Raw genomic sequence first — 23377 nt, forward strand, 5'->3', positions numbered from 1 at the left:
ATACTGTGCACACATCTGTATCTTACAGTACTTATTGGGGGTTTGGAGGGTTTTAGTGGTGGTGGTTGGGTTTGGTTCAATTTTACTTCTTATTTTGGTGTAACTTTTAGATTCACAGGAAGTGGGGGAGTGTACAAGGAGTTCCTGTGCATCCTTCTCAACCTGCATCAATGGTAACATCTTACACACCTATAATACACAACTACTGTACAGAAGCAAAACCAGGAAACTGACTTCAGTGCAGTCCAGAGGCTATTCAGATTTCACCAGTTTTATGTGCACTGAAGTTTGTGTCTGTGTGTGAGCTGTTCGTGTGTGTGTGTGTGTGTGTGTGTGTGTGTGCTCAATTGTGTCCAACTCTTTGCGACCCCATGGACTGTAGCCTGCCAGGCTCCTTTGTCCATGGGATTTCCCAGGCAAGAATACTGGAGTGGGTTGCGATTTCTTCCTCCGAGGGATCTTCCCAATCCAGGGAATGAACTCGAGTCTCCAGCATTGCAGGCGGATTCTTTACCACTGAGCCACCAGGGACATTCAGAGCCTCGGGTAGCAGCTGTTGAAGTATGCAGATTTATTCAGTCCTGTGGGGTCACGATTACAATCCCTGATGGCCTCTGGACCAGGAGATCTGGGGAGTTCTCTTGGAGGACAGTTGCAAAAATCAAAGCTCCTGATGAGGGTATCAGCTGCTTTCTGAGGAGTCTTTTTGAGCTGTAGCAAGGCAAAGAGGGGTACACAAAGATGGCACTTCCCTATTTATATTCTCTAGGAGCACCTCCTTAGCCCCAGTTCAGTTCAGTTCAGTCACTCAGTCATGTCCAACTCTTTGCAACCCCATGAACCGCAGCACACCAGGCCTCCCTGTCCATCACCAACTCCTGGAGTTTACCCAAACTCATGTCCATTGAGTTGGTTATGCCATCCAACCATTTCATCCTCCGTCGTCCCCTTCTCTTCCTGCCTTCAATCTTTCCCAACATCAGGGTCTTTTCAGATGAGTCAGCTCTTCTCATCAGGTGGCCAAAATATTAGAGTTTCAGCTTCAACATCAGTCCTTCCAATGAACACCCAGGACTTATTTCCTCTAGGATGGACTGGTTGGATCTCCTTGAAGTCCAAGGGACTCTCAAGAGTCTTCTCCAACACCACAAGCATCAATTCTTCAGCACTCAGCTTTCTTTATAGTCCAACTCTCACATCCATACATGACTACTGGAAAAACCATAGCCTTGACTAGCTGGACCTTTGTTGGCAAAGTCATGTCTCTGCTTTTCAATATGCTGTCTAGGTTGGTCATAACTTTCCTTCCAAGGAGCAAGTGTCTTCCAATTTCATTTCTGCAATCACCATCCGGAGTGATTTTGGAGCCCAGAAAAATAAAGTCAGCCACTGTTTCTACTGTTTCCCCATCTATTTGGCATGAAGTGATGGGACTGGATGTCATGATCTTAGTTTTCTGAATGTTGAGCTTTAAGCCAACTTTTCCACTGTCCTCTTTCATTTTCATCAAGAGGCTCTTTAGTTCTTCACTTTCTGCCATAACGGTGGTGTCATTTGCATATCTGAGGTTATTGATATTTCTCCTGGCAATCTTGATTCCAGCTTGTGCTTCTTCCAGCCCAGCGTTTCTCATGGTGTACTCTGCATATAAGTGTGTGGAAAACATGAAGCCTGTCCCTCAAGGTGACCTTCCATGCTAAGTAAACAGGCCTTTTTCATAAAAAGACTGTGAAGCTCTCTTGCTTCACAAAGGCATCAGGAAATAACTGCATGCACCCAGGAGTTTTAGCAATGCAGCAGGAGAGTGCCTTGTATGTGCATGCATCGGTTTTAACACCAGCCCCAGCCAGGGAGTGGGGGAATGCTACAACCGACAGAACTTTCTGCTTTAGCAAGGCAGCGATAATTCTGTGACTGCTCACTCCTGTTGGAGCTTTCCCACCTGAGCTAGCACGTTAGATGGGACTCACATCGATGTCCACCAATGTCTCTATCTCCAGGGACCAGTTCTTCTATCCCCTGCCCATCAAGCCAATGCTTTTAGCTTTGGAAATAACTCTCCTTTGCATACAATCTTTGCACTTTTCAAACTTCTGCTGTCTTATGGCGTCTCAGGGTGACTGAGACTGCAGGCAACCCTTGTAAGAGGGCACTTTGGGGTGTTTGGATATCAGCCCCACTGGTTTCCTATGCCAGATGCTTTGGGGGCTCATCCTTCTGGTATAGATTCTAGGGGACATGGGTGCCTGATGTGGGGTGCCAACTCTTCAGTCATCCAGGAGAAGCACCCATCTGGTGAGATCCCTCCCTACTGTGTGAATCACACCAGGGGTGGGGTTTTGGCAAGAGCGTCTTTCTACCTCTCCTACCCCTCTCAGGGTGGTCCTTTTAGCCTTCGTCGTGAAGGAGATGTTCACTAGTTCTCAGATTCTTTTCGGAGGGAACTGATTGACAGGTAGCTGTATATTTGTTGTGTTCATAGGAGTAGGTTAAGTTCGGACTCTTCCTATGCCACCATCTGCATTCAACTGCCTTCCCTCTAACTTTTGGTCTTTATCTGTAAATGGGGTATTTAAAACTTCCCTTTATTCTTTGCTGTCATGAACATTACAAGCCAAAACCTGTGAATGTAACTGTGAATATGACCTTGTTTGGACCAAGAGTCTTTGCAGATATTAAAGGTCTCAGGACAAAATCATCTTTGACTATCCAAATGGGCCCTCAATCCAATGCCAAGTGTTGTTCTAAGAGGAACATGGAGGAGAGACGGAGGGATAAGAGGAGATAGCCAGCTGAAGATGGGGCAGAGAGTGGAGTTATGCAGCCACCAGCAGAGGAATGCCTGGAAATAAGGAAGAAATCTACCCTCTAGCCTTCTTAGGGAACATGGCCTCCAGAGCTAAATCTGTTCAGTGTTAAGTCACCCAGCTGGTGATCACCTCTTATGACAGTCCTAGGAGACAAATACAGCAGCCAAGAGCAAAATAAACAATATTCAGTTCCAAGAAAACATTTGAGTTCATCCAGAGTCATGCAAGAAGGAATAGAAAATGATAGGAAGAAAGACTGAGCATAGTGAAAGACACAATGTTTAGAAATCAAAGAAAACATGTCGAAATTTTTTAACTCAAAAAAGTTCGTTTAAGTTTTTTAACTGAAAACAAAACAAAACCAAAAGTGTCTATGCTTGCACCTCCAATTGTTTATAAAATATTTCAGTTGTTGTTGTTTAGTCACTCTGACGTGTCCACCTCTTTGTGACCCCATGGACTGCAGCATGCCAGGCTTCCCTGTCCTTCACCATCTCCCGGAGCTTGCTCAAACTCATGTCCATTGAGTTGGTGATGCCATCCAATCATCTCATCTTCTGTTGCCCCCTTCTCCTCCTGTCTTCAATCTTTCCCAGCATCAGGGTCTTTTCCAGTGATTTGCCTCTACATATCAGGTGGCCAAAGTATTGGAGCTTCAGCTTCAGTAACAGTCCTACCAATGAATATTCAGGGTTGGTTTCCTTTAGGATAGATTGGTTTGATCTCCCTGCAGTCCAAGGGATTCTCAAGAGTCTTCTCCAGCACCACAGTTTGAAAGCATCAGTCTTTCATTCAGCCTTCTTTGTTTTCACTGTGTGTTAAAAGTTGTAGGCCCCACCACATGGGCCTTCCATTACAATTTGGCCCAACTGCCAACATCTGCACCATTTTGCCTAAGAGTTTCCTCTGGTCACCAGAGCCTGCTCTGCCTGGGACACATGGCAAGGTGGAGTCCTGAAGGTCCCAGGAAAAACCCTCAAGCAGTGTATAACTAGATTGGAGGTATACACACCCCCGTGCCCCACATCTCTGCTGGGACTCTCTGACCACTGAGTTGCCAGGAGGACTAAGCCCCAAATGCCTAGAGGACTACCCTGCTCCCCTTCCTGTCTTATTTCCTTACTCCCCTACCAGTGTCTCCTGGGATCCCCTCCCAAATAAACCACTTCCCCTTGGATCCTTTTCTGTGGGTCTATTCTTGAGGAGCCCAAACTAAGGCAGATTGCAAACACACTGAGCTGGAAGCAGTTCAGAACCGAACGCATAACATGAAAACTTTGTCTTCTTCAAGAATTTATTTGAACTGCCTACCTGTTTTATTTTAATGTTAGAAAAGTATCCAAATGTTAAACTGGCCTGGCTTGACATCAACATCTACCAAGGAGATACACAGAGCTGTAGAACTCCTCTTTTTCTCAACCTTATATCCACCTTCCATCGAGAGGTGAGTTCTAAACCCCAAATACATCTCATGTCAGTCCATGACATGAGATGTCATGAGATGAACATGACTCTGTTCCCACTGGACATCTAAATGCTTGTGTAACATAAGTCATTACCTTCAAGGAAAAAGAGGTTGGAGGAGATGAAAGGAGACAAGGCCTTGGTAAGGTGAGATTCTGATGCCCAAGAGCTGAGTGACATTGGACACATGCAAAGCAGACTTCATGTTTAAGCCTGTGCACATAATTACTGGTGCAAGGATATATATACTTAGCTTTCATTAGATTCTTAGAGCAATGTGTGACCCCAAAATGGTGAAGAACAGCCAGTATCTGTGTGCATGGTCAGTTACAGTACACGGAATGGTTACGTACAGGTTCTGGAGTGTGACTAGTTTGGAATCCAGTTCAGCTGTTCCTAGTTCTTTCCTGAAGTCTATGGCTCAGTCTTTTCATCTTTAAAATGAGGGTGAAAGAATACAGACCTCATGGAGTCACTGTGAGGACACAACAAGATAATGCCTATAAAGCAGAGAGTATATGGTGCTTCTCAATGAATGTTAGCCACTGTAACTGTTCCACAAGTCATCCAACAGGGAGATCCATGGGGTCAGTCAGAGGTTCCCAACCTTTTTGGCACCAGGAACTGGTTTTGTGGAAGATTATTTTTCCATAGACAGGATGGTTTCAGGATGATTCAAGAGCATTACATTTATATAATGAAATAATGACACAACTCACCATAATGGAGAATCGGTGGGAGCCCTGAGCTTGTTTTCCTGCAACTAGATGGCCCCATCTGGGGGGTGATAGGAGACAGTGACCCTCAAAGTGTGTTTCACTCCTGCAAGAATTTAATGCTGCCGCTGACCTGACGGGAGGCAGAGCTCAGGTGGTAATGCGAGCAATGGAGAACAGCTATAAATACAGATCAAGCTTCGCTGGCTTGCCCACTGCTCACCTTCTGCTGTGTGGCCCAGTTCCTAACAGGGGTTGGAGACCCCTGATGTGAGTCATCCTTCTCCCTCACCCACAGCATTCAATTAATAACTATGATGATTTTCAACCCAAAGCTTTTCAACTCATTCAGTTCATTTTCACTCAAATTTCATTTCTCTAATCAAGGTGCTAGCTTGTCTTCCAGAAGATCCCCATGTTTAATCATCCTTGAATCCTCCCTCCACTGGAGTGATCAGTAGGCACTAAAATCCTAACATGACTTAAAACTCTAAGACCTTGGCCTTGACAGGGCTCTTCACACCACGCTCCAAGGGGCCTCTGGAGTGCCTGGGAGGAAATGAGGCCCCTGCTGCTCTTGTTTGAGCCAAAGCCAGCCAAGTGGGTCGATTCTGTGCACTGGGCCTCCTCCTAGTGTGAAGAAGGGGCTGTGCTTCTTCAAACAAAACACACAAGCATGCACACACACAAACTAGACAAGTAACCACACCCACTCTCTTTTGAAAAATGAATACAAATGGTAAAGAATCTGCCAGCCAACACAGGAGACACAAGAAATGCAAGTTTGATTCCTGGGGTCAGGAAGATCCCCTGGAAGAGGAAACAGCATTCCACTCAGGTATTCTTGCCAGAAAATTCCACGGGCAGAGGAGCCTGGCAGACTACAATCCATGAAGTCACAAAGAGCCGGACACAACCGAACACACACATACAAGGTCCTGGATGCTATTGTAACACGGCCTCTGGCTGCATCTTTGCCTTCTTCTCTGTTTCCATGTCACTCACCTCTGCCTATATCATTGAGCTACATGATCCAGGAGAGTATTTTTCAAATTTTCTGGCCCTCCCTCATACTTTTTTAAAGTATTGAGCCTCAGTACTTGTTTTCTTACTGAAACAAACAAGCACAAATTTAGTGCCTTAAAAACAACACAAATGCCTTTTTTCTCCAGTAAGAGGCCTGAAGTGACCTCTAAAAATAGTTCACTATTCACTTGACTCAGAAAACCCCACAAAATCATGTAAATCAAGAGGTTCAAATCTTTGTGTACACTTTAAGAACACTCGTGAAACTGCCCAGGCCATTGAGGGTATGCACATCTGAAATGCCACCAAGTATCTGAAGGATGTCAGTTTTAAGAAGCAATGCATGTCTTTCTGTCATTACAATGCTGGAGCTGGTAGCCCCAAACAGTGGGGCTGGACGCAGGGCCAGTGGCCCCAAGAGTGCTGAATTTTTACTGCTCCTGCTCAAAAATACAGAGAGTAATGCTGAACTTAAGGGCTTAGATGTAGATTCTCTGGTCATTGAGCCCATCCTGGTGAACGGGGCCCCAAACATGTGACACTGGATTACAGAGCTCATGATCAGATCAACCTGTTCATGAGTTCTCTCTGCCCCACTGAGATGATCCCTACTGAAAAAGAACAGATTGTGCCTAAACCAGAAGAGGAGGTTGCACAGAACAAAAAGATATCCAAAAAAAAAAAAGGATATTCCAGAAGAAAGTGAAGAAACAAAAGCTTATGGCCAGGGAGTAAATGCCACAAAAAATAAATGCAAATAAAAGTTAAAAAAAAAAAATCACAAATGTATTATCGTACAATTCTGGCAGCCAGAAGTCCAAATGGATCAGCAGGGCTGCATTCCTACTGGAGACTCTAAAGCAAGTAATTTTGATACGTTCTAATGCACAACATCCTCAAGTCAGGCTCTGCAGAAACAATTTATTATACTTTTGTAAAAGTCCCGTTTCGTGGAGCTAGAAGTACTTAATTTCCATCTTCACCTTTTCAACTTATCCAGGTGTCTCTTGGCCATTAATACCCAACTGCTGGTGCCAGAGTGTCTGTTTTAAGAAGGGCTGCTGTCTTTTCTCCCCTTTTTCACTCTAGCTGTCAGATTCACCAAAACCTCAGAACTGTCGCTAATGTCACTTGGTTTTCTGGCAGTTGGAATCTGGAAATGGCCCTATTTGTCAAGAATTTCCTGTGTCAAACCTGGCATTTGTCAGCTTGTCCCATGCCTTATCAGCTTCAGTCTTCACAATAACACTTTGCCAGAGGAACAGCCATTATCCTCATTGGACTCGTGAAAAGGGACATTCAGAGAAGCCACGTGACTTCCCAGCTCACATGGTGAGAACACAGGGTTCACTGATCTAGAGATCACCCCCCACCACCGAGCTGACTGTCTCCACCAACGTGATAGTCTCTCCCTATGGGGCTCCAACATGACTTCACGATTTCAGAAAGTTCTTGTCCAGGAAGATGAAGATCTTAATAACTCTGATCCAGGAACTTTCTGTGGCCAAATTACAGACTACTCAGCTAGCCCAGCTTGTGGTAAAAGGGACCTTTCTCAGTACTCTCAGCCAGGGTCATCAAACCACTGCTTACTCTCCAAGGCTCACTTCTAAACCCCACTCTCCATGTGCAGCAATTCCACACTTTTGTATCTCTGAGTGTACCTTTAGAGATACCCTAAGGTATCTGACCCCTTTGCCATCAGTCCCTTGCTTTGAAAGATCCATGTTAACCAGAACCCTAAAACAGTCAATCTCCTGCCTGTGACACACCACTCCCCCTTCTATGATGGTCCTAAGACTGGCAATGCAGCCGTCCCCCTACGGCAGCAAGCAAAGCATTTGGATCTGCTTAATCAATGGGTTACTCTGACTGACTCTTCTAAGACTCAGCCGTCAGTCCCTGGTTTCTCATATAGCTTGTGTGTGTTCCCAGTGTGTATCCACATTCTCTTCAGGTCCCTCAAGCAAGTAAACCTTCACAGGTACCCTTGCCCAACAAAGCAGTGAATCACTGACAGCATATCTCTGGGAACACTGCTTCATGGTCAGCCTGGTTCTCCTCCAGCCTCCAGAATGTATATATATCCTGGACTCCTCCCAGATATTCTCTGGTCCCCTTGTCAGTTTCCATTGTATGCTACAACCAATCAGAGTCCATGCAACAAAAGATCTAGAATTGCCCTGCAGGTCACAGTTGCACTAAGAATACATCTAGCATTTAAAGGCTAGGACAGAAATGAAATTCCCTGGGTCCACATATCAGTATGTTTTCAAGGCATAACTAATAACCACCTCATTGTTATAAGTGTGTGTGCTCAGCCACTCAGTCATGTCCAACTCTTTGCAACCCCATGGACTGTAGCCTTCCAGGCTCCTCTGACCATGGAATTTCCCAGGCAAGAATACTGGAATGGGTTGCCATTTCCTTCTGCAGGGGATCTTCCCAACCCAAGGACTGAACTCAAGTCTGTTGCCTCTCTGGCATTGGCAGGCTGATTCCTTACCGCTGTGCCATTTGGGAAGCCCCCATTATCATATGAGAGTAGGCATTTACTTTTCACCCTTTTGAGCTCAGCTGGGGTTTGGCCTGGGAGCTCTCCTATCTTGTTTCAGTTCAATCACACATCCAGGGGTTGTCTGACTGTCAGATGATCTAGATTCGTTTCTGCTAAGGTTACCAGGGTGACTGAGCTCTGTGCCCCCTGACTCTCACCTTCCAGCAGGCTAGCCCTTGAATGTTCTTGTGGCGATGCCAGAGGATCAGAAGATCACATCCTAGTGCTCAAGGCAGTTTCAGGCCTCTGCTTACATCGCATCTGCTAACATCCCATTGGCCAAAGCCTGTGCTCAGGTCAGGCAGCAGGTGCACTACAGAGCTCCATGGCAACAGGCACTGATGTAAGGAGAGGCAAAGAGCAGGGACCAGATGAAGGGTTCTCCTTCAGACCATGAAGGAGACTGTACACAACACATGCTGTGTACAGCTCCCCATAAAATAAGTCTGTCTCCTACACAGTGATTTGATATTTGCATCTGGGCTTCCCAGATGGTGCTACTGGTAAAGAACCTGCCTGCTAATGCAGGAGACATAAGAGACGTGGGTTCAGTCCCTGGGTTGGGAAGATCCCCTGCAGAAGGGCATGGCAACCTACTCCAGTATTCTTGCCTGGAGAATCTCATGGACTGAGGAGCCTGGCAGGCTACAATCCACAGGGTCACAAATAGTCAAGACATGACTGAAGCAACTTAGCATGCACGCATACACTGTGAAGCGATCACCATGGTAAGTCTAGTAACCATCTGTTCACATGCAAAGTTATTACAATAGTACTGACCATGTTCCTTATGCTGTAAGTTAGATCCCTGTGGTTTATTTATTTTACAACTGGAGATTTGTGCCTCTTAATCCTCTTCACCTATTTTACCCAACTGCCTACCCACCTCCCCCTGGCAACCACCCACTGGTTCTCTGTGTCTGAGTCTATTTTTGTTTTGTTTTTTTAGATCCCATGTATAAGTAAGATCATATGGTATCTGTCTTTCTCTGTCTGACATATTTCACTTAGCATGATGTGAAAGGATGAAACTTTCCCAAACCATATACAAAAATAAACTCAAAATGGATTAAAAAGATAAATGTACAACCTAAAACCATAAAACTCTTAGAAGAAAATAGGCAGTATGCTCTTTGATATCAGTTTAAGTAATATTTTTAATCTGTCTCCTCAGGCAAAGCAAACAAAAGCAAAAATAAACATATAGGACTACATCAAACTAAAAGCCTTTTGCACAGTGAAGGAAAGCAGCCACAAATTGAAAAGGTCACCTACTGAATGGGAGACAATATTTGCAAACAGCATATCTTACAGGGAGTTAATATCCAAAATATAAAAAGAATTCATATAACTCAACATCAAAAAAAATCCAACTGAAAAGTGGGCAGGGGACCTGAATAGACATTTTTCCAAAGAAGACATACTGATAGCCAGCAAACACAGGAAAAGATGCTCAACATCACTAATCACTGTTGCTATTCAGTTGCTAAATTATGTCCGATTCTTTGCAACCCCATGGACTGTAGCCCACTAGTTTCCTCTGTTCATGGGCATTTTTCAGACAGGAATATTGGAGTGAGTGGCCATTTCCTTCTCCAGGGAACCTTCCCAGATCAGAGATTGAACCTATGTCTCCTGCATTGCATCCTCTTAGTAAGGATGTGGAGAAAGGGGAACCTTTGTGCAATGGTGGTGGGAACGTAAATCGAAGCAGCCACTAAAGGAAACAGAATGGAGGTTCCTCAAAAAGCTAAAGCTAGAAGTACCATATGATCCAGCAGTCCTGCTCTTTTGGGTTTTACCAGAAGGAAAAGAATACTAATTTGAAAAGATATTTGTACCCTAATGTTTATTGCAGCACTGTTGACAATAGCCAAAATACAGAGGCAACCTAAGTATTGACCCACACATGATTGGATAAAGAAGTTGTGGTACACATACAATGGAATATTATTCAGCTATTGAAAAGAATGAAATCTTGCCATTTGCAACAATATGTATGAACCTAGAGGGTGTTATGCTTAATGAAATGTCAGACAGAGAAACACAAATACCACGTGATCTCACTTACATGTAGAAATTTAAATTTAGGTGTCCTGTATTTTTTTAATTTAATTTTTATTTTATACTATAATCAATTTACAGTATTGTACTAGCTCAGTTCAGTAGCTCAGTCATGTCTGACTCTTTGCAACCCCATGGACTGTAGCACGCCGGGCTTCCCTGTCCATCACCAACTCCCGGAGCTTGTTCAAACTCACATCCATCGAGTTGGTGATGCATGCAACCATCTCATCCTCTGTCATCCCCTTCTCCTCCTGCCTTCAATCTTTCCCAGCATCAGGGTCTTTTCCAATGAGTCAGTTCTTTGCATCAGGTAGCCAAAGTATTGGAGCTTCAGCTTCAGCATCAGTCCTTCCAGTGAATACTCAGAACTGATTTCCTTTAGGATTGACTTGTTTAGGCAGCCTGTATTTTTATTTGCTAAATCTGACTACTGTATCCAGAGGAAAAATGAAAATACTCTTAAGAGGAGAATGCACACTGGTCATATGTGAGGTCACACATGGACAACGCCTAGACTGTCACCTGGTATTTTGTAAGATCTCAACCAATATTTAAATAAATTACATAAACATATGTATATAATTTGGGACTTCCCAGGTTGTACTAGTGGTAAAGAATCCACCTGCCTATGCGAGAGATGTAAGAGACGTTGAGTTCAATCCCTGGGTCAGGAAGATCCCCTGGAGGAGAGCATGGAAACCCACTCCAGTATTCTTGCCTGAAAAATCCCATGGACAGAGGAGCCTGGTAGGCTGCAGACCATGGGGTCGCTAAGAGTTGGACATGACTGAGCGACTTCACTTTCACTTTTCACTTTCATGCACTAGAGAAGGAAATGGCAACCTACTCCAGTGTTCTTGCCTGGACAATTCCAGGGACAGGGGAGCCTGGTGGGCTGCAGTCTCTGGGGTCGCACAGAGTCGTACACAACTGAAGTGACTTGGCAGCAGCAGCAGCAACAGCACGCTGGGCCAGCCACACACATACACACACAAGAAACAGATCCATTTCCAAGAAAAACTGGTTTTAGTTCTGCCTCACATTCTTACTTCAGTCCTGAGACTTATGGCCATTATCAATCCACAGATCTTGCTAGGGATAGGAAGATACACTTTTTTTCCCTCTCTCATTATGATTACTCTATAACAATACCTAAAACAACAAAGAATTTTTCCCAGATTATCTCCATGCAGCCATACTATTTTCGAACCAGAAGGGAACTTCAAGTCATTCCTGTCAACCCCATCATTTAACAGATAAATATATCAGGACCCAAACAGGTGAAGAGACTAATCAAAGGTTATTTACATAGTTATTTGGAACAGAACTGAATCTAAAATTCAGATTTTCTCAACCCTGTAATTCATTGTAATTCCCACTATTTCTGTGGTCACCTTTGCCACTGCATACAGCAAGGTCTTCTGGGGCCAACGCTGTAGCACTTTAAACTGAGTTGAGAGAGAAATTTTCATCCCACATAACACCAACTGTGTGCTCTGCCAGAAAGAGGCCAGATATTCCCAAAGCTATGTGCCCCTTAGAAGCCAGGGAGTACCTCCAAACACACGCATGACCCAGTGCGGCCTTAACTTGCAAAACCCAGGAGAATGTGAGCTCTCAAATTCTCACTCAGCATCCATTGCTTACTTCGGCAGGCCTCCTGGGGCTGGCCTGCCCAGCTCCTGTTCAAATACAGCTTCCTTTTGTTGACAGCAATTGCGCCAGCTGAGCGACTCTTTTGAGTCACAAAACAAAAAGACACCCAAAGAGGCAGCTTTCAAGATCTAATCTATGGCTAAGACCACCCCTCCCTGGGCTAGCGGAGTGGCTGTCAGCTGTCGGCACAGGCCCGCATTCCAGGGTGGAGCGGCAGCCTGTGCCCTCTGCCCAGAGCCACCCCGCTCGGCCTGATAAAGGCCTGGCTCCGTCCCCCAGGCGACATTCCACCACAGAGCAGCTGCACTTAGGTTTTAATGCGTCCTATTGTCCTCTTGATTTAATGAGGCCTCTTGGGCACTGGGTTTGTAAATGACAGTCATCGTAATGCCAAGGCCACGGAGACACAAACCATCTTGTGTTTGCCATCTCGGAAGCTCGCACCGCAAAAGGAAAATGTTTTTCATTTACAAACAAAATGCAATCATAAAAAAATCCACCAGTCTGGAATTTATTACTCCTCTGGAATTTATTATTATTAATTCTCCTCTGGTCCAGCAAGTCATTATAGCAAAGTGGAGAAGAGCATAAGTTTTGGAGACACAAGTCCCACTCCACACCTGCTAGATGGCACACGTTGTCCCACTACTTGGAACTCTAATTTTCTTGGCTATGCATATGTGGGTGCTCAGTCATGTCCAACTCTTTTGTGACTCCATGGACTGTAGCCCGCCAGGCTCCTCTGTCCATGAGATTTCCTGGGCAAGAATACTGGAGTGGGCTGCCATTTCCTTCTCTAGAGAATCTTCCCAACCCAGGGATCAAACCTAGGTCTCTTGCATCTCCTGCATTCAGGCAGATTCTTTACCACTGAGCCATCGAGGAATCTCACCTCCTCAACTGGTTGCTGGGCGACTGAGTGAGGTCACACATGGACAACGCTTAGACTGCCACCTGGTATTTTGTAAGATTTCAATCAATATTTAAATAAATTGCATAAACATATGTATATAATTTGGGGCTTGCCAGGTGGTGCTAGTGGTAAAGAATCCACCTGCTGATGTGGGAGATGTAAGAGACATTGAGTTCAATCCCTGGGTCAGGAAGATCCCCTGGAGGGAAGCACGGCAACCCACTCCAGTATTCTTACCTGGAGAATCACATGGACAGAGGAGCCTGGCGGGCTACAGTCCATGGGGTCTTCAAGAGTTGGAGATGACTGAAGCAATTTAGCAAGCATGGCATATATATACAATTTATCTTACTAAAATACATGTGATACTACAAAATAATGGCTGAAAATAAGTGTGTGTGTGTGAATATATCATTATTAAGTAACCTCTTTACCAGGTCTTAATCCCTTTCTCTTAGGGCTTCCCAGGTACTGCAGTGGTAAAGAATGTACCTGCCAATGCAGAAGACACAGGTTTGATCCCTGGGTCAGAAAGATCCCCTGGAGAAGGAAATAGCAACCCACTCCAATATTCTTGCCTGGAAAATTCCATGGACAGGGGAGCCTGGCAGGCTACAGTCCATAGGGTCACAAAAAGTCAGGCATGACTGAGCATGTATGCAGGGGTCAAAAAAACTAGGACCACGAGGCAAACTCTGGCCACTGCCTGTTTTGGTAAAGTTTTACTGAAACACAACCCTACTCATTAGTTTATATATTGTCTATGGCTACTTTTGCAGAACAATGACAGAGATGACTAGCTGCCAAAGAGAGCTTATGACCAACAAAGCCTGAAATACTCTCTGGTCCCTTACAGAGAAAATTTGCTGACCCATGGGCTAGAAATAAACAGGCCTAGAACAGCCTTCGGCACATAGTAGGCCATAAGTAAATACTTGTCGAAAAAAAATGAATGAACTGAATAAATGAAAGCAGGAAGTGGCTGATTTACTGCTGGTCCTGACCTATTGAGGGCTTCATGAAGTCACGACCACTTCATACTGATGTGTCAGCTCTTTTATTGTCCTGGGGAATTGTTGGAGCCATTGTTGGACATGAATAGGGCATAAATATCACTTGTAAATCAGACACAACGGCACTGGGTCCCTGCCAGTAGGCTCCAAGTGTTCCCTCCTCTATTCAAGCAGAAGGAGAGAGGGAGCTGGAAATAGCGGAAAATACACTGAACTTTAGATAATATAGATAAGAGAGAGCAAAGGGGGCAGACTCTAAAATGTGCATTTTGTCTCTAGTTGTAGCAAAGGAAAAGGATGTAGCCCAATCCTAAGTCTGCAAAATTCTGCAGAGAGCAGTAAGAAAAGGAGACCTCCACATCAGAGGTCGATGAACACTGCAATTCTGAAAACAAAAACAAGATAAACACTTGTGTTTAGATTTGGCTAAGGCTTGGGTTGGACTAAATTATTTGGATACAATTGTCTGCTAAAACTTGTATCAAAATGCCTAGCTGAGGGACCTAATCAAACTTACAAGCTTTTGTACAGCAAACTATAAACAAAATAAAAAGACAACCTACAGACTGGGAGAAAATATTTGCAGGTGATTTGCCTGTTCAGTTTAGTTCAGTCACTCAGTCGTGTCTGACTCTTTTAAACCCTATGGACTGCAGCACACCAGGCTTCCTTGTCCATCTCTAACTCCTGGAGCTTGCTCAAACTCATGTCCATTGAGTCGGTGATGCCATCCAACCATCTCATCTTCTGCCATCCCCTTCTCCTCCTGCTTTCAATCTTTCCCCACACCAGGGACTTTTCAAATGAGTCAGTTCTTTGCATCAGGTGGCCAAACTATTGGGAGTTTCAGCTTCAGCATCAGTCCTTCCAATGAATATTCAGGACTGACTTCCTTTAGGATGGACTGGTTGGATCTCCCTGCAGTCCAAGGGACTCTCAAGAGTCTTCTCCAACACCACAGTTCAAAAGCATCAATTCTTCGGCACTCAACTTTCTTTATGGTCCAACTCTGTACATGACTGGTGGAAAAACCATAGCTTTTGACTAGACGGCCCTTGGTTGGTAAAGTAATGTCTCTGTATTTTAATATGCTATCTAGATTGCTCATGGCTTTTCTTCCAAGGAGCAAGTGTCTTTTAATTTCATGGCTGCAGTCACCATCTGTAGTGATTTTGGAGCCCAAGAAAATAAAGTCTGTCATTGTTTCCATTATTTCCCCATCTATTTGCCATGAAGTGATGGAACTGGATGCCATGATCTTTGTTTTTTTGAATGCTGAGTTTTATGCCAGCTTTTTCACTCTCCTCTTTCACTTTCATCAAGAGGCTCTTTAGTTCCTCTTCACTTTTTGCCATAAAGGTGGGGTCATCTGCATATCTGAGGTTACTGATATTTCTCCCAGCAATCTTGATTCCCACTTGCTCACCCTATCTTTTAAAAAATATTTATTTATTTATTTACTTTTGGCTGCACTGGGTCCTTGTTGCTACTCCAGGGCTTTCTCTAGCTGAGGCTATTCTCTGGTTGCAGTGTGTGGGCGTCTCACTGCGGTAGCGTCTCTTGCTGGGCACAGGCTCTAGGCATGCAAGCTCAATATAGTTGTGACACATGGACTTAGTTTCTCTGTGGCATGTGAAATCTTCCAGGACCAGGGATCAAACACATGTCCCCTGCATTGGCAGATGGATTCTTAACCACTGGACCACCAGGGAAGTCCCCTCTCCTACTATCTCATTTGGCATGGGTTGTGGGGAAAAATTCTTTTACTACCCAAACAGGTCCACTAGCTCACCCTGTATGCAATGGATTTCTTGAACCCTCCAGGTGTCATATATTAGCAACTAGTGATAAGCACAAGCCAAAATTATCAAAGACGCAAAGCTATATATTTCCCTTCTATTGTGACTGAAAACCCTCCTTTGGAAGGTGGCAGGAGGGGACCCAAGTACAAAATCTAAGATGTCACTTTCACTCTATTAAAGTGAGTTGCTCAGTGAACCAGAGGCAACTTGTTTACTCAACCCGTCAAGGCCCCATGAACCTTATCTTACATGAAATCTAGCATCTCTTTATGGAAGATTCCACCCTACTCGGTACCTGCCAATCCACAAACCCCAGGGAACTGCACAGTCAGAAAGCAGGGTTCACATGCCTCCCACACCCAGGCTGGGAGAAAATTGAAATCTCAGGGCCTGTCATTGCTCCTTTTCACCACACGGGGTCACTGTTAAAGATAGATGCTGGGGGTCCTCCTGGCCTTGGCGCGCAGGTCCTGGTCCCTGTGCCAGTTGTCCTGAACTGACTCTGGAGGGACGGCCATCCTGACTCCCATGTCAAGTGCAACAAGGGGGCCTGTGGAGCCCCCAAGGTGACTACTTTTAGGGATCAGCTCTTTCAGTTCACAGGCCATGCTGCCTTCCAGAGCATTAGCCAACCCCAGGCTCCCAGAATCAGGATTCCTTCTAGCACCCTCCTCAAGGACAGAGCCTTCTGCCACCTTTCCCTCTACAACTATACCATTTTTTTCAAATGGGTCACATCATGCCTCCCTTCTGAGGAGACCATCCTCAGTGGCTCCCAGACATCATGTGTTTAGAAGGGAAACTGCCCACAGTGATTCCAGGGGCACTTCTCTCATGACAGAAAAGAGCACACAACACATTTGAAACCAGGCGGCGCATCCCACACTAGGACCAAGTCGGTCTCATGCTAGTTCCTCTTGGGAGGAAGGGAAGCAAGAAGCAAAGGAACTTGAGACCAGTGCCGTTCACCTCTGCCCGGCACCCCACCGGGATTCTGTGGTCTCTCACTTCAAGAGAGGGAGAAAGCAGTGGCACCCCACTCCAGTACTCTTGCCTGGAAAATCCTATGGACGAAGGAGCCTGGTAGGCTGCAGTCCATGGGGTCTCGAAGAGTCGGACACGACTGAGCGCCTTCACTTTCACTTTTCACTTTCCTGCATTGGAGAAGGAAATGGTAACCCACTCCAGTGTTCTTGCCTGGAGAATCCCAGGGACGGGGGAGCCTGGTGGGCTGCCGTCTATGGGGTCGGACAGAGTCGGACACGACTGAAGTGACTTAGCAGCAGCAGCACTTCAAGAGATTGCTCACCCTGCATCTGCTGATACAACTCCTTCCATTATTTTTATTAAATCCACAGGACACAGAAGAAAATATAACATGGTGTCTATTTTTGCTGAAATCCCACTGACTGTCCTTTTGGGACTATTTGGATCATTTATGAAGCATCAAGGGGTGGCTCATATGCCTTTAGAGCAGGACCATAAAGGACCACAAAAGGGGCCATGGCTCAAGGACACGAGAGTTTTTCTTTTTATGGCCAAGCATTAAGGCTTCTAGGATCTTAGTTCCCTGAACAGGGATGAGCCCACATCCCTTGCAGTGGAAGCCTGGAGTCCTAACCATTGGACCACCAGGGAATTCCTGACGTGAGACATTTTTTTAAGGTTTTGTTTTTCACCTAATGTGCATCCCAGGACAGGTAGTAATTTTTTATTATAATTTTTTTCAATAACTTCAATGCATACAAAATTTAGGTAACCAAAAAAATATACACTTTATTATAACATGCTGGCAGGAGGTATATTTTCAAAGAATAGGAATAATAAAACAGATCTTTGTTTCTTCAACTATCTGAGGTTTCTTTTCTGTTTTCCTTTCTCCACCTTCTGCTGCTGCTCTGTCTTCCTCCCTCACTGTCTCACACGTTTTATCCTCTTTACCCTTTTCTTTTTTTGTTCCCTGGATTATTGGTCATATTTAAATGAAGTGTTTTAATCAATTATTTATTGAATAAAATATTATATTCCTGTTCTTTAAGAAACAGCCTTAGTGAAATTTTTTACATCTGAGACACAAACATACCAAATTACGAAAATGTAAGAGCCAAAACTATAAAAAGCTTTCTGAAAAACATCATAGAGGAAAAGTTTCATGACACTGATTTAGCAATGATTTGTTGACCATGACACAAAAACAGAGCCAACAAAAGAGAAAAAAACGGACAAATGGGACTTCATCAAAATTTAAAATGGCTTGTGCATCAAGGGATCCTACCAACAAAGTGAAAAGGCTGCTCATGGAATTGGGTGAAAATATTTATAAATTACATATATGATAAGGGATTAATATCCAGAATATATAAAAAGCTACAACTCAACGACAAGAAACAAACAACCTGATTTAAGAGGACTTGGATAGACATTTCTCTAAAGAAGATACACAAATATCCCATAAACATATGAAGAGATGTTCAACATCATGCTTCATTAGGGATATGCAAGTCAAAACCTCAGTGGGATATCACTTCATTAGGATAGTTTCTAAGGAAAAGTGTTGGCAAGGATGTAGAGAAATTGAAACACTTGTGCACTGCTCATGGGAATATAAAATGGAACAGCCGCTGTGGGAAGCAATATAGTAGCTCCTTGAAAAATTAAAGAGAACTACCACATGGTCAGCTGCTGGAAGGGGTCATGGAGAGAATATTGACCACCGATTGTCCCCGGAACTGGATGCTGGCATCAGAAGCTCCTCACCCCTGCCCCTGTCCACTTGCTTTCCCCAACATTCCACCTGCTTTCCCCAACCTAGAAGCTGCCCCAAGGACACAGCCTTGAGATAGCAACGTGTTGCTGAGACCTTCTGCATGTGCAAGTGAATGAACGTTAAGGCATCTGTATAAATTTTTAAGACTCCAGGCATGGAGATGTGCTCATCTTCCCGCCCCCGGGACAAGCAACGTAAGAAAACTCCTTTGGTTATTAAAACTGCCACTTACCAATCTGGCACCATCCACCTCTTTCTTGGGTCTCTCCTTGCTTTCTGTGGGACCAGTTTTAGATTTTACCCCAAAAGGTCCTGAGGTTATGAACCGACACCAGCAATTCCACTCTTGGGAACATGGGAGGATTTCTGGACCTGGAGGACAGGAAATGGAGACTCTCAGGCGTGCACCCTGGGAAGAATGAAACCTACCAACTGAAACCTACCGAGACTGATTTCCTATAAATGCCTGATTACAGAAGACAGAGACTTATCTCCTGACCAATAAATACCTGCCAAAAATCTTTCCCCTTCCTCAAGTCAGTGAACTCGCTGCTTGGATTCTGGTTGGACACCCTGCTGTTTGTATTCCTTGCCCATGGATACAACCCACCGCAAACCCTCAATGACTTACCTGTGACTTGTACAGCGTGCATTTGGGGAGTTGCAATTACTCTGCTATTCCTGAAAAAAAAACTTAATTTCTGCTCTTTTGAGCTTGCCTCAGTAGACTTCTTTATCTGAGTTCACAGATACAGATCCAAAGGAATTGAAAGCAGGGACTCATTGGAGATTTATACAACCGTGTTTGTAGTGACATTATTCACAGTAGCCAACAGGCAGAATCAACCCAAGCAAGGGCCCATCAAAAGATGAATGGGTAAACAGAACGTGGCTGTATACACAATGTAATATCATTCAACCTTGAAGGAAATTCTGACACATGCTTAGACATGGATGAACCTTGAAGACATTCTGCCAAGTGAAATAAGCCAGACATGAAAGGACAAATACTGTTATTTCCACTTGTATTCAGCACCTAGAATAGTCAATTCATAGACAGATAACAGAATGGTAGTTGCCTGGGGCTGGAGTGAGGGGGGAAGTGGGGAGTTAGTATTTAATTGGTATAGAATTTTCGTTTGGGATGATGAAAAAGTTCTGGAGATAAATAATGGTTACGTCTATACAACAATGTGAACACTTAATGCCATTGAACTGTACACTGAAGAATAGCTAACATGGTAAATTATATGCTGTGTATTAATATATTAACTGCAATAAGGAAATGAACTTCCTTTTAACAAATTATGAACCCTCAAGTTGTATTTTTCTTAGGTTACTTAGGTCCTCAACTAGAGAAAGCGAGAGAAAGGGAAAATGAAAAAAGAAAAACTTTCTGATGCAGATCTCCAAAAAGACTCAGCAAAGCTAGAACAAAAAAAAAAGTCAAAACCAGAACAGACTCAACTTGAGGAGCCCAAGAATCCTAATAGTTATGTGGCTTGTCCAAGATTGAAAGAAAGAAAGTGAAAGTCACTCAGTCATGTCCGACTCTTTGTGACCCCAAGGACTATATAGTCCATGGAATTCTCCAGGCCAGAATACTGAAGTGGGTAGTCTTTCCCTTCTCCAGGGGATCTTCCCAACCCAGGGATCAAACCCAGGTCTCCCACATTGCAGGCAGATTCTTTATCAGCTGAGCCACAGAGAAACCCTTTATACAGCTTGTAAATGGAGAGCTAAACTGTAAAAGCTGGAGAATGTACAACCATTTGGTGGTTTTTCACAGCTTAGAGTAAGAAGTTGGGAAAATTTTTATTTTAAATGGTTTGGGGGTCTTGTCTGAGAGTCTGTGATGGCGCCACATCGTGTTTGATCTCCGACAAAGGTATTGACTGCAGCAAAGTGCCATGGGGCAAGACGCCCTGCAGAATTGCACAGGCCACCCAAGCCCTCTGTAGACTCCTCCTCTCAAGGGCCAACCCTGGGCTGGGGCTCCTGTAGGGAATGCGGGGGGTGGGAATGTGAAAGATGGGTGGAGTTAGGGCATAAGTCATGGGTTTATAGGTGTCACATTCTTACTTAGGATAGACAATGTGGAGTTGTTTTTATGTATGTATACTAGACTCTTTTCAGAGCCTAGATAAAACTTATCTCCCTTCCATCTGGATTACAAACATTTAAAAAACAAACATTTAACATTTCAAAGCTTCCTGCAGAAGTCTCAAGGCCAGAAGTAAATGTCACTTCAGTATCTATACATCCCAGCAGTACCAGGTAGTGAATTAATTAGGATGATATAAATAGCAATGGTTTTTCAAAATTGAAAGTAATTATGAACATCATCCAACTTTCCCTCTTTGTTGGAACATTCCCATGAGCATATAAAAATGCAGTTATTTCTCTCATCTTCCAAAAATCCTTCCTTGACTCATTTCCACGCTTACCAGTTACTACATTATTTTTTGCTCCTCATTTGGTGGAGAATCCAGTTTTTTTAAAAAATTAATCTTCTCCATTGCTAATTCCTCTCATCTCATTCTTTCTTAAACCTACTCCATTCAGCCATTCTTCCCTACCTCTCCACTGAAATTGTTCTGGTCTAGTTCACCAAAAACCTCCGTATTGCTAAGTCCAGAAGCATAGCCTCAGTCCTTTCCATCTCACATTGTCACGGACACAAGGTGAGCATTCGCTCCTGCCTCACCTGCTTCTCCTGCACCCGTTAACGTCCGTGTGCCTGGGGCTCAGTGATCTACTGCTTACCTGCTCTCACTCCTTTACTGATATACCCTAACCCAAGGCTTTAAATACAATCTACAGTGCTGGTGATTCTCAAATATCTATGTAACTCCACCCTCATTTACTCAACTATCCCTTTCTCCATTTGCATATCAAATAGCCATCTCAAATGTATCATGTCCAAAACTAAATTTTTAAATGCCTGCATGCCTCCTAAGTCCCTTCAGTCATGTCCAACTCTTTGCAGTGCTATGGACCATAGCCTGCCAGGCTTCTCTGTTCATGGGATTCTCCAGACAAGAATACTGGAGTGGGTTGCCATTCCCTCCTCCAGGGGATCTTCCCAACCCAGGGATCGAACCCACATCTCTCAAATATCCTGCTGGCAGGCAGGTTCTTTACCACTAGTACCAACTGGGAAGCCTGAATTCCTCAATATCCCCTACAAAATCCTGCTTTACTCATATCTTCCTATTCCAATGGATAGCAATCTTATTCTTTCAATTACTCAGGTCAAAAGCATCGAAGTCATCCTAGACTCTTCTCTTGCTTACCTTCCTCCCACACAAACTATTAATAAATTCTGTTCATCCTCCTTGTGAAATAGGTCAAGAGTCTGACTCCTTCTCACCACTTCCATACTCCACTATGGTTAAAGCCACCATCATCTCTTGCCTGGTTTGTTGCAATACCTGTTGAACGCCTTCCCACTTGCTTCTCCAAAATCTATTCTCAGCACAGCAGCTGGAACAATAGTTTCCTGACAAAGCCACATCTTTCCTCTACTCAGAACCCTCCAACACTTTTCAGAATCTTCACTGAGACTTTTACCTTCCATCTCCCATCACCATGTCCACCTATGGACCATTTCTCCTGCTGTTCCCTGTATCTGCAATGCTACTCTTGACTATCCACTCAGCAAATCCCCTCAGCAACCCTGAGTCTTTCTCATATTTCACCTTTTCAGTGAGGATTACCCTGAAAGGCATTACTCAAGATGTCTTTTCCAGCTCTCTAAAAACTCCTTACTCTGCCCAGCTGTCTCTATCTTTAAAATTCTTAGTAATTTTTAAGAAAGTGTCCTGCATTTCCATTTTGCACTAGACCCTACAAGTTATGTATCCAGCCTTCCTTAAAGAGCTCTACTTGCCTCTGTCCTTTTGATTTGTAAAACACAGAAAATAATAGTACTTTTCTAAAAGAGATTTTGAGAGGACTAGGTTAAGAACCAGGCACATTAATACTTATAAATTCATTCAACAACAATTTAATTTACTATTTGTCTACTATGTATCAGGCACTGTTCTAGGCACTGGGGAAATGCCTAGGGTAAACTGCTTTCAGGGTGCTTTCATTCCAGTGAGGGAAAGAGAACCAGTAACAAATAAGATACTATCACATGGGATAAGTACTAGGGGAGAACCAAAGTGGACTGGTGTAACACAGTGTCTAGATGACCATCCTGCTTAGGTGATCAGGGGCAGCTTCCCTCTGAAGTGACATTCCAATGAGAACTGATGCATAGGGCGGGAAGGGGAGGGTGGGACAAACTGAGAGAATAGCACTGACATATACACACTCAGTTCATTTCAGTTCAGTTCAGTCGCTTAGTCGTGTCCGACTCTTTGCAACCCCATGAATCACAGCATGCCAGGCCTCCCTGTCCATCACCAACTCCCGGAGTTCACTCACGTCCATCAAGTCAGTGATGCCATCCAGCCATCTCATCCTCTGTCGTCCCCTTCTCTTCCTGCCACCAATCACACTACCAGATGTAAAATAGAGATCTAGTGGGAACATGTCGTGTAGCCCAGTAGTTTCAGCTTAGGGCTCCGTGATAACCT

The 23377-nt window shown here is 44.1% G+C and overlaps 1 pseudogene; it reads left to right on the forward strand.

Annotated features, from left to right (window-relative positions):
* The window catches only part of LOC112446821 (large ribosomal subunit protein uL22-like), a 42940-nt pseudogene extending 36189 nt beyond the window's left edge, over positions 1-6751 (forward strand).
* Positions 6752-23377: the final 16626 nt, after the last annotated feature.

The sequence above is a fragment of the Bos taurus genome, chromosome 5 (assembly GCF_002263795.3).
Source record: "Bos taurus isolate L1 Dominette 01449 registration number 42190680 breed Hereford chromosome 5, ARS-UCD2.0, whole genome shotgun sequence".
NCBI classification, from domain to species: Eukaryota; Metazoa; Chordata; class Mammalia; order Artiodactyla; family Bovidae; genus Bos; species Bos taurus.